The sequence below is a fragment of the Acipenser ruthenus genome, chromosome 28 (assembly GCF_902713425.1).
Source record: "Acipenser ruthenus chromosome 28, fAciRut3.2 maternal haplotype, whole genome shotgun sequence".
Classification (NCBI taxonomy): Eukaryota; Metazoa; Chordata; class Actinopteri; order Acipenseriformes; family Acipenseridae; genus Acipenser; species Acipenser ruthenus.
In genome coordinates this window covers 2,209,137-2,226,208 of record NC_081216.1, presented here as the reverse complement: position 1 = coordinate 2,226,208, position 17,072 = coordinate 2,209,137, and the positions used below count along the sequence as shown (strand labels likewise).

Sequence of the window (17,072 nt, the reverse complement as noted above, 5' to 3'; positions counted from 1 at the left end):
GGTGCACCGAGTGAGCCAGGGGAAGAGACGGGTACTTGTTACCATTATGGAGCAGCACGGCTTTGAGGCTCCTGGATGAGCTGTCAATGAAGAGGCGCCACTCATTCTGGTTACAGGCGATTCCGATTGCCTCGAACAGACTGGTCACATTGTGGCAGAAGCAGAGCCCATCTTGATGGGTGGAGAAGCTGGAAAAAGGTTGGTGACGCTTCCTCTGATCTGCGACTTGCACACTTTCATCCAACAAGTTCCACTGCTTGAGCCTAGACGTCAAAAGCTCGGCATTGGACTTGGTGAGACCAAGATCTCTTATCAAGTCGTTGAGGTCTTTTTGGTTGGGGTAGTATGGGTTTCTCTCCTCAGCTCCACCTCTGAAATTGTCATCTGGATCTACAACATCTTCCTCGCTCTCTGACTTGCTGCTCTCTTCTAAAGATGGCTGCTCTCTCTCCGGAGGAGTGGGTACGGGGAGCGAACTTCATGGCTCTCTTTTCCCCTCTGTACCATCCTACAAAAATACATTTATTTCACCCATGACTAATGTGTAAGAGATTCTCGCAACATTTTTCATATATGATATATTTTTCCAATAACATTGAAAATTGTAAAACATTTTAAAATTAAAAACTTTTACAATTTTAAAAATTTTAACAAATTTTATAACATAAAATTCCGAGCAACAATCCATCTTACCTTCCAGAGTTTTTTTGCAGTGCTCGCAGGTGAAATGAGGTGCCCAGGGTTTGTCTTGATCCCCGACAGGCATGCCGAAATATGCCTTGTAGGCCTCACACATCTTAGCAGATGCTTCCATGGAGTACGTTTTCACTCTTGTCTTGATAAATTGGCCGCAGACATAGCAAAATGCATCTGCCGGATGCTTGCAGTCTCTTGATGCCATCTCAGAAAAATGCAGATATGTATCCACTTAGGCAGCTGGAACTAAACTGAACTGGTGGGCTTAAGGCCCCCGTATTTATACTACTATTTATATTACTGGAAAGTTCTAGAAGTTACTCCAAGTTTACTCAGCACTGAATCTATCTGGAATGTTCTGGAAAATAGGTAAATTTCAAAATATCACTGTCCTGGTCACAGAAGCAAAGTTTGTGGGGAATAATAGCCATTGTCTATACTTTTGAGGCATAAGCAATTAGGAAATAACACTTACTACCCAGGAACAAAAAAAAAAAAAATTGTTACACGGTGTGGGTGTTGCATTTAAGGATGTATTATTATTATTATTATTATTATTATTATTATTATTATTATTATTATTATTATTATTATTATTATTATTTTATTATTTTGTCCCTGTCAATAAAAATGATCCACTCTTCCCAGTGTGCAGTCTCAAGAGGCAAGACGGTGTTTAGCAGGCTCCTTCAGTCTGTACCAGGGCAGTTCGGGCATAGATACTCACCCAAAACCCCCATAATCCACAATCATGTTCACCTACACTAAAATATAAATTAATTGCATTCCGTGCAATACACTAGTTTGTTTTACAGTTCAGTTTGTCTACGTTCCACGAAAGCAGTTCTAACCAGCTGCTGTTCTGTTCCAAAATAGTTATACTGGCCTCAAACTATTTTAAACAAACACTGAATATTCTTTGCAAATAACGCTTTTTTCCCCTAAATATACACAATGATGAAACTGCATAGGGTTGGGCAAAAGCAACAGGGCGCGGTTGTGTAAGGGACGCCATTCCGGCTCCACCACGGAGCCAACGCCGCGTTCTAAGCGAATTAGAAAACGGAGCCAAAATGGTGGCCCGAGGGGAGCAGTTTCATTGCTACTCCAGACTCTGCAGACGCGGGTGCCTCCCATCGTCGAGTCACCGGGAGCTGCGAGGTTATGTTAAAAATGACAGCTCCAGCTTGTCCACGTCAACAGCACTGAGCTACTTCATCCGCAACCATGGAATCCGCCGCTCCGGTAGGTGATCTTTGCAAATACAATGTTATATATAATGTTCTTTCAAAATCACTAATATTGCAAAGGGATTTATTTATTTTAACCAGGAAGCACTTCTCGCACTCAAGGGGTGGCATTTTAAATAAATTGTCGCAGAATGTCACAAAATATATATATCATTTTTTTTTTTTTGCAGCTGCTAACCATATTTAAACGTTTCCATACTATGTGTGTGTGAGTGTGTAAGTACATATGCACGGGTGGGTATTTAAATGCAATAAGTACTTCGTATTTTTTCTGTTTACATTTATATAAATACATACATAAGTAAATACTACAGTGTGCCACGGAGGAGGGAGGATTGTAGCCTTATTGAAACTGTACTTCTGCGTTACATATTATTCTGAAGCTAAATGAAGGAAGAATGGGAACCGACATCAAATTAAATAAATGAATGATCAACAGCTGCAGCCAAACAGTCAAAGTATAGAAAGTTAGCATAGAGATAAACTGGCGCTTAAAAAAAAAATACTTGTATAATTCATCTGACAAAGATCAATTATTGGCGCAATGCAATATTAATAATAGTAATATTAATAATAATGAAAACTTCGCTGAAAACCTTCCTCACATACGGTTGCAGAGATACTCCGACAGGCAGTCGTGCCACGTCTGTGGGTTTCACTTGTTGTCTGTTGAAACTTTATACTCAATTGTTCTCGGGTTTTGTTTCATATGGGCAGCAGTGTGGATTAGTGGTCAGGGCTCTGGACTCTTGACCGGAGGGTCGTGGGTTCCATCCCAGATGGTGGACACTGCTGCTGTACTCTTGAGCAAGGTACTTTACCTAGATTGCTCCAGTAAAAACCCAACTGTATAAATGGGTAATTGTATGTAAAAAATGATGTAATTGTATGTAAAAATATTGATAATATAGTTGTATGTAAAATAATGTGATATCTTGTAACAATTGTAAGTTGCCCTGGATAAGGGCATCTGCTAAGAAATAAATAATAATAATATCTCTACTGTAGATATATTTAACACAACAACCCTAAACGTATTTTTAGGTAGACAATGTCGACCCAAGGGACATTTTTGACCTGAAAAAAGAAACAAGGACCAGGGGTCACAAATGGAGATTAGATAAAGGGCCATTCAGAACAGAAAATAGGAGGCACTTTTTCACAGAGAATTGTGAGGGTCTGGAACCAACTCCCCAGTAATGTTGTTGAAGCTGACACCCTGGGATCCTTCAAGAAGCTGCTTGATGAGATTCTGGGATTAATAAGCTACTAACAACCAAACGAGCAAGATAGGCCGAATGGCCTCCTCTCGTTTGGAAACTTTCTTATGTTCTTATTTAACTTTTATAAACTGCTGTTTGGCTTTTCTTGTTTTTGCTTTAATCATATGTATATTTGCCATGTTTATTAGTATGCTTTACCATACCTCGCTGTTCTTTACCTCTGCTTTACCATGCTTTCACTGTGCTTTGTTACACTTTGATATGCTTTTACTGTGGGAAACGTTTATAAGGGACTGTTCAAAACTTGATGTTTTTTTGGTTTTTTTTACTTTTACTGTTCCATAGCTTTGCCTCCTATCCTGAGAAAGTGGGCATCAGCAGTCCAGTTTGTTTACATTACCCACAGGTAGTTTCAGCTGCGGGAGGACCCAAGCTCGTACATGTGTGTGTTTCCTACTTGCAGTGGTAGGAGGTTATAAATGAACCGCTTCCAGCGCGGTCCTAACAATTGCTCAGGAAAGCAAAGCAGAGCTACTGGAGTCAATGCTTGGGGAGAAACTGAAATAATGTGTCAGGATTCGATGGTCATATTATACTGTGACTGCAGTGGTTCAGTGTGCATTCAGTACCTACAGCCTCGCCATCCCCAGCCAAAGCACAACAGGTTGAGTGACCAGGTGTTCCAGCAGCACCCCCGATCACCAGTCACACCAGTCACACCAGTCTTCCCAGCTCAAGTTCTGTGATACACTTAGACTCTGAGTCGGAAGCAGTCAGTGCATAACAGAACTTTGGTTTGGACCGACCCGGCAGCCGGCTCGCTGCGATCCCAGGAGGGTGGAGGCTGGAGAGCGGAGAGCGCAGTCCTGTCTGTCGCGGTCAGTGTGTCAGCACGGGTTCTAGAGCTCCAGTTCCTGCAAGGCAGCTGGAAATGAGACCGGGTTTTTGTTCTAGCGTCGTAAACGTTTGCAACAAGAGTGAAAACGTCGCAAAGTCTAACAAAGCATCGTAAAGCCCAGAGAGGCATGGTAAAGCCCAATAAAAAGCGTGGTAAAACCATGGTAAACTGTGGTAAATGCATTAGTGAGGTGACCATATTGTTTGTTGTAATAATAATAATAATAATAATATACCATGGGTCCTATTTACAAAGCATCAGTTCATTAGAAACATGTTTTTGTCTACATTTCTTAGGTCTGTATGCTATGGAAATAATAAGTCTGTACGAAAAGCTTCTAGCTCTGCTAAGTTTAGTAGCGCATACAGCATACAGCCCTTAGCTTGAAGAATATAACAATATAATTAAAGCTGCAAATAACTTTCTCTTTTTTTAGGACCCCTCGCTTTATACCATCAAAGCACTTTTCATATTGGACAGTGATGACAACTGGCTGCTTGCAAAGGTACCGATATAAGCAGATCTCTGGTTTGTGTGGGAAACGGGTGTATTCATGTGTGCACATAATGATAATAAAAACATCGAAGTAAAACAATTGACGAAAACCAGAAATACATAAGAATGACAGATGAAAACACAACAAAAATAAGCAAATAAAATAGATAAAAACCATTATGTTTGTAAGTTTAAATGTAGGTCTTTAACTTAAAAATATTGACTACTCCAATAGTGAAGGTCAATGATTTCCACAATCTGGGGGCAATATAACTAAACGCACTCTCTCCTCTCCGTATCAAATCAAATATAACTAAACGCACTCTCTCCTCTCCTTATCAAATCAAATATAACTAAACGCACTCTCTCCTCTCCTTATCAAAACACACAAAACTGACAGTAAGTTTGTTTTATTATCGTTCTCAATAATAATAATAATAATAATAATAATAATAATAATAATAATAATAATAAACCACTTTGCGCAGTTTAACTTTTTAATTTTTGGGAATCCCTTGTATTGCTTCGTGGTAAGAGCCTGTGTTGTATTGTAAAGAGCTCTGCTGGTTGTATAGGTCACACTGCTACTAACGTTTGAAATAGGTGTGCATTCAAACTGCACGTTTTTAATTTCATCTCTCCAAGCTGTTTCTTAATCATTTTATAAGACGTTCTTGTTTTTCCCCTGACCAGGTGAAATTGAATTTTTGGAGGGGATGACAATTGTGCACGAAAGCAGCATCGACTTATTTTTCTATGTCGTGGGGAGCGCTAATGAAAACGCGGTAATATTGCAATGTGTAACTTACTGTCCACCTTCGAAACATCCACGACTGTTAAACATTCAATAGTGCTACATTTAGAAACAAATAATACATTCAGTGACACGCGTTTCCACTGGAAGTATTTCTCAATGTCTTCAGTAGAAACACTAAAGCAAACTTTAAAGACATCACCGTTAACTACTGTGTTCTGTATGGGCCTAGCTGTAAATTTAGATAAACTAACAGAAACTTTGTACATTCAACGATAAATGTTCACTGAGAACAACTTGTAGTTGAAACGTTTCGTCCTTGAACTTGTTCAGTTTCTTTCAGTGTTTCTACATCTTTAAAAAGCAACAGACTTGTTGAGATGCGTGTTGTTTAATAAACTGCAGTGTGGTTCAGTGAACCAGATCGCCTCATCTAAAGGAAAAATTGAAATAGCTGCAGCAAATTTTCGAAGTGGCCAACAACAGAAAATAATTACGCCTGTGCAATTTGAAAACAGTTAACGTTGTGATTAGAAAACGTGGTCATTTGTTCCGTCAGTGCAGCTGGGGCTAAGGGCTGAAGAAGCAAAGAAAAGCACGCTTACAGTTCTGAAGTTGCTCAACTGCCTGTTTGAGTCTCTGAGCCTGATGTTACAGTAAGCTGGTTCACACTCCCACCAGCACTGCCTTCTGTCAAACCAACCCTGTTAAAGAAATCAAGGGGGCAAGCTAAAGAAAGGCGTGCCATTATTACAGAGGAACACTTCGTGAGATACAGTTAGAACATCCAGTTGGAATGCACGCGTATTTGAAATGGTACAGTGGGTACTTATTGTATTGTCTTTGAAATGAATAAACACACAATTCACAAAGTTATTCTTTTATTTACCTGGGTTTGCCTGCAGTAATCGCTGCAGTCCAGACCTCTGTGAAGCAGAGGTTTAGAACATGCGTCGAGGCATGGAAATGAGTTGTAACAACAGCTGCGGCGCTGTGGAGAGCCGTGTCCGCTGGGAGATGATCCCATCTGTCTCCGTTTCCCAGGAGGAACGTGGAGAAGCACTCCCTGGTGGAAAACCTGGATGGTGTGTTCCTGGTGGTGGACGAGATCGTGGACAGAGGGTGAGTGCTGCAATGATGCATTCGCGTAGCAACGGTGCATTCGCATAGCAACGGTGCATTCACACTTTGGTACTGCAAGATCTCACAGGATCTCATACACACTGCGTTCTCATCCACATGTATCTCACACACTGCTCTCCCACCCCCCTGCTGAATAACACAGTGCTATTCCATGCTTAACTTTCAGCATCCAGATTTAGTTTGCATTCAATTATTTATAGTGTTCAATGTTGTTTTTTTTAGGAATTAAAGTTAGGTAACTTATTGTGTATTGTAAATAGCTGTATTGTATATCTCCATATTGGATACACAGTAGCTGTATTGTATATATCCATATTGGATACACAGTATCTGTATTGTACAGTACATAGCTGTATGATGCAGTATGATTTGGTATTTGACTCTCCTCTCTCTCTGTCTCTGCCTCTCCTTCTCTCCCTCCATCTCTCCCTCTCTCCTTGTCGCAGTGTGATTCTGGAGAGTGATCCTCAGCGGTTCATCCAGAAGGTGAATTTCAGGGTAAGGTGAAGTTCTCTTTCCTCTCGGGACGGCTGTCCACACTCAGGTACTGAGCGCTGGTTCAAGTCACAAAGCTCCTATTCACGTTCACTTTAAAGAATACAGGCTGATTTTTGCTTGATCAGCAGCCGGGAACAATTTCAGAAATTTTTATTTAACCCATCGAAGCAGACTTTACAAAAAAAAAAACAAAAAAAAAAAACAGGACTTCTTACAAAGCTATAAACGTTATTGTTCGATCTTAAAATATTGTTGGAAACAGGTCAAAAAAATAGCTTGCTAGCTCACAGCCTGCTAAGTGCTGGCAGAGCTTTGTGAAACCGGACCCTCCCTTCTTCAATAAAGAACATCACAAAAGAATCAAACAATAAATAAATACAGCAGAATGAGGCCACAGAAAAACAACGGGAATCCGCTTTGGTGTTCTTTACCTCCTTCCTTCCTCCCTCCCTCCCTTCCTCTTACCTGCTTTCTTCCTCTTTGTCCTTCCCTCCTGCCCCCTCTCCCTTGGTAGACTCTGTCCGAGCCCGCCTACGACTTTGTTCTCTTTGACTCGGGTAGCGCTGAGCTGCAGAGCCAGCAGAGAGAGGGAGAGGAGAGAGGAGAGAGGAGAGAGGGAGAGGGAGAGAGAGAGAGAAGGGGGCGGAGTGAGAGAGCTCAGGTAACCCTGCATGTGCTCACACACCACAGTACAGGGCCTGGGGATCTGAATTCAAACGAATGTGTTGCAACTCTTTGAGGTTCCTTTAAGGCTCTATGCAAGTTTAAGCTGTTGCTGCTGCTGTTATGTCATTGTTCAATTACAGGGGCCACGTTCGCAAACCCTTTGCCACCAAGTTTGCACTGTTGTTGATTTTTATTTTTTTTGTAATGTTTAATATTACCAGCTATAAACAACTAGAGATACATGTAGGAGCTCTTAAACAAACCTCTTGCTCCTTAGAAGTGGGTTACATGCTGTTCCAGTACGAACCCTTGTGTCTATCGTGACCCAGCGTCTGCAGAATGCACATGAGGCCCTGATACGGTACTGTATGTTCACACAACTGAGATGCCATTGGCATGTCAAAATATGCATACTGTAAAACTTTAACAAAACATCCCCTGTGTTTATTTATAATATTTGCAATATTTAAGTGAATATATACTGAGCATCAAGAAATGTATCACTTATATTTGAGCATCAAAAGAAATGTATCACTTATATTTGGATAAAATTCACTAGATGTGATCGAAAAATGACAAACTCTGTTTTAGAGCAGATGCAAGTGACTTTTTATTGTGCTGATTAACAACTGACCTCACGAAGATGCTGCAGAATGATCTGTCGATCTCGGGCAGGTGCTGTGACTCTTGGTCTCCCAGTTCTGGCTCTGTCATTGACAGAGTGTGTCTGGTTATACCGTCGCGCCAGGTTTGAAATCGCTGGCTGTGAGCACCCAAGACGGCGAGCCACAGCACGCTGCCCTAGTGACAATGCAAAATTGCTTTGCAAATTCCGGTAAACTTAAAAATATATATATATAATTTAGTATGTTTGGGATAGTGTTCTATGTCCAGCAGACTCAGGAATTCTACCTGGAAATATGGAAACAGCGGAATGTGATCCTTGTAACTAGCTCGAGTAACCCCCTCCCCCTCCCCCTCCCCAAAATGCTGCTTGGATCCAACCTGCTGCTTAAAGTTATTCTCTAAAATACATCTTTATTTTAACTAACCTGTGAATGACAGTATGCCACATCTCGCCTCAATTCCAGACTGTGTTTTATAATGCATGACGCTCTACTGCCCTCTGGTGACGGATGTCATTAAGGCACGGTGATCACCCAAAGCGTGGTAAGTGCGGAGGTAAGTAAGCGTGTTGCAGTACAGTACTGTGGTATTTAGTAATTTTATATAAATCGGAAACCTTTTCTAAATAGCATTTTAGTGTCATTTTTTGTACAATTGTATCGCAAGTTTTAAAGTACCGGTATATAGTGCTTAACTGACTCCTAATATCACACTAAAGTAATTTTTTTTTCTGTAGTGTGCAGCGCCATCTGCTGGTTATTTTGTGTCATGCAGATAAAGCCGGATTGGGAGTTGCTTTGATGTAACCGCGTCAAAGCGGCTCGTTCCTTAGATTTGATCTTCCTGCCAAAAGCTTTTCAACAAACCCACAGAGAACAAGCGTGGGGCCGCACAGCGAGAACAAACAGGCTTGATATATATATATATATATATATATATATATATATATATATATATATATATATATATATATATATATATATATATATATAATTATTTTATTGCATATATTGTGTTTTTATTGCAGCTTTGTTGCAGCCGGCAAAGGAACAGATCAGGTGGTCGATTTTGAAGCAGAGGAGTGCTGTCCACGGCCACCTATAATCCAGCAGCCACTAAAATATTATTCAGTGTGTTTTATAAATATATACAGTATATATATATATATATATATATATATATATATATATATATATATATATATATATATCATTTATTTTGTCATTGGTAATTGAATGCAATGTCTTTTTTTAAAGCTCCTGGCAGCGTGTTCTCGTTTTTATTGTTTACATGCATTTTTTTTCCCCAGTTCAACAAATTAAGGAAAGACGATGTTAAAAGATATTGGATTTTGATTACATGTTGGAATAATGTTTTTGATAGATGCATTACAGTTATTCGATAAAAAATGCAGGGGTATGGTTTGAGAGAGAGAGAGAGAGAGAGAGAGAGAGAGAGAGAGAGAGAGAGAGAGATGTGTCATGATGTGGATTATTATTATTATTATTATTATTATTATTATTATTATTATTATTATTATTATTATTATTTATAAAACGTGTTACTGAACAGAAAAGGGAATTACTGAAACCTAACTAATAAACATTTACAAAACTATGACATGTTGTATAGCCTATGTTAGTAATACAAAAGTTTATTTCGTCTTGCCATTTTGACCTCGGAACGTTCACGCGTTCTATGAGCGAATTCGACTTTTCGCGGAATTCCAGAGGTCTTTGGAACCCCTAGAATTGTCATGTGATATTGATTTGCCCCATCAGGTAATACACAATGATACAGGGATGCGTGCGTTCAGTATACAGCGAGCGCCTGTTCAATGCAGATGTATAGTTAATAATGTGTCACACCGGGGTCTGAATGGCTTAGTAACTTCGGAGTTGTTTACCGCTTTACTATCATGTGTTTGCTAACCTATGTGGCAGAGAGATGAAAACATCTAATAATCAATTTTAAAAAAAACTTTTTTTTAGTTTTTTTTTTTTTTTTTTTAGTTATGCTAGTATTTCAATTACAGTATGCTACAGTCTGATGAAATTTTAAATTCCTGAATAAATATTGTATTGATAATTATTAATAAAGCGCTTCTATATTATAACAACATGCGTCGTTTGTTCGTTGAATTTGATATTGTGCATTTTTATAATTAAAAAAAAAAACTACATGCTGTAATTTGTAACAGCTATTTGACTTAATAAATAACCGAATTTTGTCTTTTCATTGGTGAGAATGGCAGCGGATAAATTGTAATATTCTGACTTCAACAGCCAATCACCGTAGCGCTGCCCAGCATAAATTAGGATGAATGCCTCAAAACTCGACTAATTAGCATTTAGAGGCGGAGCAGAGGAGTAAACTATTCTGATTGGCAGACTGCCTATACAAGTCAAGCAATCAGGGGAAGCTTACCCGCCCACTTGTCATGTGACAGGGCGGGCAGATTCTTTGCGTTAAACTCACAACCTGATTGGACAACAGTAGTGGGCGGAGTCTGGGTGTCAAACGGCCTCATGATGTTAAATCGGTATAGACATTTGTTTGTCAAATACGCCGTTTTACGAATACCAAAATATCACCCAAAGTCGTTTAACTTTTATTTTGTTTAATCCCCAAAAGATATTTAAAATGCTATATTTATTTTTATGTTACCAAATTAAAAAAATAAAACAAAAGTGTATCTATTGCATAATATTACGTGTACGTTTTAATAAACAGAATAAAATACATTTTTTATTTAAAATAAACAACATTATACCAATTAAAGCTATTTCTTCCTCAACTATATTAAAAAAAACGCCAATAGTGGTAAATTTAGAAGAAAATGGCCTGTCTTGGTTCTTCTATAAATGATATAATTTGCTTAAAATGGGACAAAACCAATCCTTCCACATGCAGATACTAGTAAATGTGACAAATGAAAGAAAGAAAGAAAGCTCGTATATAAACTAAATATGTTCCCTGACTCCAGAAAATCGCAAACCCGTTCTGCAACACAAAATCTCTTATCGGTATAAATGGTTATGTGAATGTGTCGAATAAACACAGACCATTAGAAATGGAAATATTTCACCACTTCGTGTTTGAAGTTCGTATGGACTATTCATTTTAAAGAAACTTCACTTTTAGTGTGGTTTGTATACCATTAGTCAATAGCACCTATGAATAACTATGCTATATATGAAAAAAAAATGAAAACGGTAAACTGCTGTGTACCAGAAGATGCAAAATAAAAAAATAAAATAATTAATTAGTAAAGAAAATCAACGATATCAGGACGTTTCAGACTACAAGTCCCTCTTGAGCTGGATGGGGAAATCATCTGTGTATCTATCCGTTCCGTGTCGTGTATTCTTCCGTACGATGCATTATCTCATTGCAGTTCGTCTAAAACTATAAATTGTGTGGAGTAGTGGTTAGGGCTCTGGACTCTTGACCGGAGGGTCGTGGGTTCAATCCCAGGTGGGGGACACTGCTGCTGTACCCTTGAGCAAGGTACCAGATTGCTCCAGTAAAAACCCAACTGTACAAATAGGTAATTGTATGTAAGAATGTCATATCTTGTAACAGTTGTAAGTTGTCCTGGATAAGGGCGTCGGAGTAAGAAAATAAATAATAATAATAAGTCATTCATGTGCGGTTCTTTTCTTGAGTGTATCTATTGCTTCACATTTCGTATGCTTCATAGGTACAGTGATGATGGATTTTTTTGTATATACTATTGTCTCTCTTACATATTTTATTTGTGTTACATTTTTGGCAAGAATATGCAGATCAACGGATCATTTGTTGTTGTTATTTTGTGAAAACAATTAAATATGAATATTATATATATATATATATTTACAATATAGTTTAAAAACCTGTAAAACGCATATTATTATTATCTTTATCACTATTTATTTATTATTATTATTATTATTATTATTATTATTATTATTATTATTATTATTATTATTATTATTATTGACTGTTTGTCCCTGATACGTAGCCTATACCATTAAAAGCCAGATGCTTCAGAAGGTTAGATGCAAAACTTGCTAATGGCCTTTCTCAATTCCCGCTGCAACATTGCATTGCCCTCTGAGGCGATGGCGTTTTGCAGTTTTCTTCAATTCTTGGTCTATATCGCCATCTAATGGAAAAACCTGGTAATGCCCCATGTAATATCCGAAGGTCTGAAGGCGCCACGGACCCCCGTCCTGTAGCGCAATCTCGTCGGGTGTTTATTTAAGAAACACCTCTTAAATTGTGTTTAATGTCGGGGTTTCGCATTCGATGATTTCCCAGTGCAGAGGAATCGAATGACACGTGTAATCAATTGTGCAATTTCTATGAATAACAGTAAACGAAGGCTGCAAGTATAGCAGTTTTTTTATATACAGTAACAGTAAAACACACACAGAATATCATGCTCATTACTCGAAAATGCCCATTATTCAAAAATCAACAACATGGGTACGGCGACCCCTGGTGGTTTTAAGGCGAGACAGCATAGTTAATTATTACTATTATTATTAATTTATTTGGCAGACGCCTGTTTTATTCAAGGCGACTTACAGGTGCTACAGGGCAGTACAGGGTTACAATGCAAGATTAGTATTTAAATACAGTTTACAGTAAGTGCAAATAATAATACTACTAGAATACAACAGATTGCATCTAAAATGGGATATTAGCAGTGCAATAGTGAATCAGCTGAGGAACCAGTTGAAAAACATGTCGCTGGATAGTCAATTAAAATGTTAATACCTTAACAAATAATAATTAATAACGTTTGAAGGGTAATTGGGCTACTAAACCCCGCATGGTTGTCCTTCGCCGCTTACAGGTTGTTAACCAGTCTTTTATGCTGGGAGATAAATGAAGAAATTGACACCTGTTGCGGCGCCACCCTCTGGTTATATGGTAAAGTGCAGGTGAGGGAAATAATAAGCGCCTCGGTCATTTTAAAGAGAAAGTGAATAAAAAAAAGAGGGATTATTTGCATCTCTACCTGTATTGCTGTATATAGACGTTATTTATATGTGGTTGATTAAACACTTATTTAGAATTTTTGGTTAAATACTTTCAATATTAATAAGTCAAATTATACCAGATATGTCATATACATTGTTTAAAGTCTATTTAAGATGTTAAACGTTTATGTACAAACAACAAAATACTATATATCATTTATATTAGTACTGTATTTAAAAACAAACTATTGAAAATGTATATTTTCTTAATTGGTAACACGAAGGTTTTCTTAAAAGGAAAAGATAAACTACAATGGTGTTTACACGGCAAATCCCGTCAAAGTGTGCTCGCTCTCCAATTCCTGTGACTGGAGGCGAGAAGTGTGCTCTGTGGTTGCAAATGCATTACATTTTGCTGTGGACGATGCAGTTTTTGCATTAGCCGCCATAGTTGTTTTGACCGGTACCTCCAGCTAGAGTCACGAGACTGCAACCCCTCAATCAGATACGCGTGCGATGAAAACCGCAGCCAATAAAACGGAGGTCTGTAAACTGAGGGGCGTTCCCGGACTGGAATTTAAATACGCCGTTTCACCATGTGCTTGTCATTACTCCTCGCGTCTTATTACAACCCAAGCTAATCAAATAGCGAGCTTCTACTCCTTTGATGAAAACGAACTAGTCTTCTCTAAATGATCAACGGAGAGCAGTCTTATATAATGCATGCTCCCAAAACTCTACAGGGGATATCAGCCCTATAGATTTGATGATGTAGATACCCTTCTGCCTGGTGTTGATGGCTGAAGTGTGATGCTGGCTCCAGGGATCAACCACAGTGCGGTCTCCCCAGCGCATCAGCATGACAACCGTCTGGATTGAGCTAAGTGGGGTACATCTCTGGGGTCTTCAAGTGGGCACCTTCCATCCTCGGCGTTTCGTGGACTAGCCCATGACACCTCAAGAGGGCTCGAGGGTGATTCTGGCGTCCCAGCATCACCCCCCTCCGTCCCCCCACTCAACTCAACCCAGCTTACTTACCTGTACAAAGAGGTTAAAAACGTTTGCAGAAAAAAAACCCACCATGTGTCTTTGAATTGAACGCAGCTGTCATCTTCTTAAATCAAGATGTGTGCGTGTCTCATGCAATTCCCAACATGCTTCCCGGTTCCACCCCCGACGCCCTTTTTCCTCCCCACATGGGAATCCTGTACTTTTTCCAAAGTGCGTGCGTGCCTGCGTAATTTTTAGAAATTAAAAACAAAAGTTTATGTGAACTCTATGAAGTTCGAGAAGTTGCCCAGCTGTAAATTAAAAAAAAACAAAACATGTATTATAAAATAGATACATAGATAGGAAACTTTACAATGTACAGTTGTGCAGGCAGTGACTGGGGGGGGGGGGGGGGGGGGGATATGGAACTGAAGGGGGGGGGGGGTATTCAAGTAACATTAGCGTTTGATCTCCCCGATTCCTAACTGTGCGTTCCATTTAATATTACATAGTGCTAATAAACAACAGGCTACCCAGATATTGATACACAACACTGTAATTAGTGTAATAAACTTCGGATATTGTACCACTTAATGAAGAAAAGCAATCGATAAACTGAAGAGGTGTGAATATATATATATATAACTCTCTATATATCTATCTATTTATGAGAAATAAGAAATTAATAATAATAATAATAACAATAATAATAATAATAAAATGAATACGTATATACCTATATATAAGGTGTCCCATAATGCTAAACCAAAATATTCCCTTAGCCGGTAGGGTACTTCATCCAAAACAAGCGACAGAACTTTCTTTTAAGTGAACACCGACACGGATACAAAAAGGATGACAAGATTGTCTGATAAGAGCCTCGTGTTTTCATATGCGTGTTATGTTAGATCGGGATTTTTATGTTATATATATATATATATATATATATATATATATATATATATATATATATATATATATATTGCGAGCAGAAAATATGAAATATGTAGTCTCTTGACAGAAAAAAGAACATCTGATTAAATGCTGCTTGTGTTCCAACCACGCCGGAATAAATCAATATACAAATCTGACTTTGCCTCCCGCACAGTGGCTCGCATTGCGTAGCGCTCGGAGAGGCTGCGTTCCACGGACGTGACTATTACACTCATGACACTCCTCCACTCCTGCACGGCGCTATTTCAAGCAGATTGACGAGGTCGCGTGTTAAGAGACCCACTGTGCAGACAGACTGGATCACTGCCCATAATGTCAAGATATGGAGATAGTTGACGCCTCTGTAATCACAGCCATAGTCTAAACGGCCCTCCACAGATAGGGTATTGTAGGGCTTTTAAGAAGGAACGTACTGTGGCGTTTGCATGCAGAGAATGCGCTTCTGTGAAATATACTGAAGATGTATTACCACCGTCGTCATTAGCCTATTGTACAAAAACATATCTTGTATGATCGAACGCCTTATGATGTCAGAACATCCTTGCAAACGGGAGGTGCAACTGAACCGCACGTTGCGTCCCAGGGCAGTTATTCGGTTACATTATAATTTGCAATACCTCTATATATAGAGGGGCAGCAGTGTGGAGTAGTGGTTAGGGCTCTGGACTCTTGACCGGAGGGTCGTGGGTTCAATCCCAGATGGTGGACACTGCTGCTGTACCCTTGAGCAAGGTACTTTACCTAGATTGCTCCAGTAAAAACCCAACTGTATAAATGGGTAATTGTATGTAAAAATAATGTGATATTGTAAGTCGCCCTGGATAAGGGCGTCTGCTAAGAAATAAATAATAATAATAATAATAATAATAATAATAATAATAATAATAATATAGTCCAGTAAAGTACTTCATCTGACTACTATCAATGTGCGGACAGAATTTGAGAAAATGTCTCCACCAAGATAATAACTCCTGAAAAAAACGACGTCCTCACTTTGTAAAACACCTTTTAAAGAAATAAAATATGCCTTAAAAATAATAATAAAAGTGCCAAAATATTTAGTTTGTTGTCGACTTTCACCCAGTGTGGAGTTTTGTCTGACTGGAGTTAGAAATAGTGAGAGTCAATGAGAAGTCCCTACAAATATAGGAATGCAAACGTGTGTGTGTGTGTAAAAATAAAATAAAACAGTTTGTGTGAACTCTGTGGAGTTTGAGAAGTTGCCTTGCCGTAACCGTGAAAAAAAAATTGATTATATTGATAGGAAACAATTATACACGCAGTGACCGAATGGGGATATACACGGCAAATCTAATGCCTCGTCGTGCAACAGACCGTGCAGCGGCGGCCGGCCTCGGAGAGCACAGTGGAGAAAGGATTTGCAAACTGTGGGAACACCCCGGCTGGAATGAAATTCCATGTCGTAGAAGGGGATAGGACCGGGATGTATATCCACGTCACCATGCACTGTCATCCATCAAAGACGAGCAAGGCATACCACACGCACACGCACACGCACACGCACACGCACACGCACACGCACACGCACACGCACACGCACACGCACGATTAAACGCGTCTGCCTGCATTATACAGACAGTAAACAGCAACGTTATTTGTGATAGCCTGTTTGCACATATGTAATGTATTACATTTAACTAGATCAGTACACCCACCATAGCACTGCTTATTTGACCAGCTTGGGGCTGTTCTCTCAGTCTCTGCATATCATGTTGCAATCGAATTGAAGTTCATCGTTCAAATCCTCACATGCACCTCAACGGAAGACAGTCAAAAAGTATTTACTTATTTTGGAACTGCAAAGCTTGACTCGACAGAATTTAACAGTTAACACAGGTTTGGTATGCGTTTTGACTATTATTATTATTATTATTATTATTATTA

General features: G+C 39.0%; 1 long non-coding RNA gene across 1 annotated transcript; it reads left to right on the top strand.

Moving 5' to 3' along the window:
- Positions 1–1,815: 1,815 nt before the first annotated feature.
- LOC117434766 (uncharacterized) lies at positions 1,816–7,183 on the top strand. Its single transcript, XR_009309231.1, has 4 exons — positions 1,816–1,941; positions 4,504–4,572; positions 6,234–6,438; positions 6,906–7,183. It is a non-coding gene; the product is annotated as an uncharacterized LOC117434766 (long non-coding RNA).
- Positions 7,184–17,072: the final 9,889 nt, after the last annotated feature.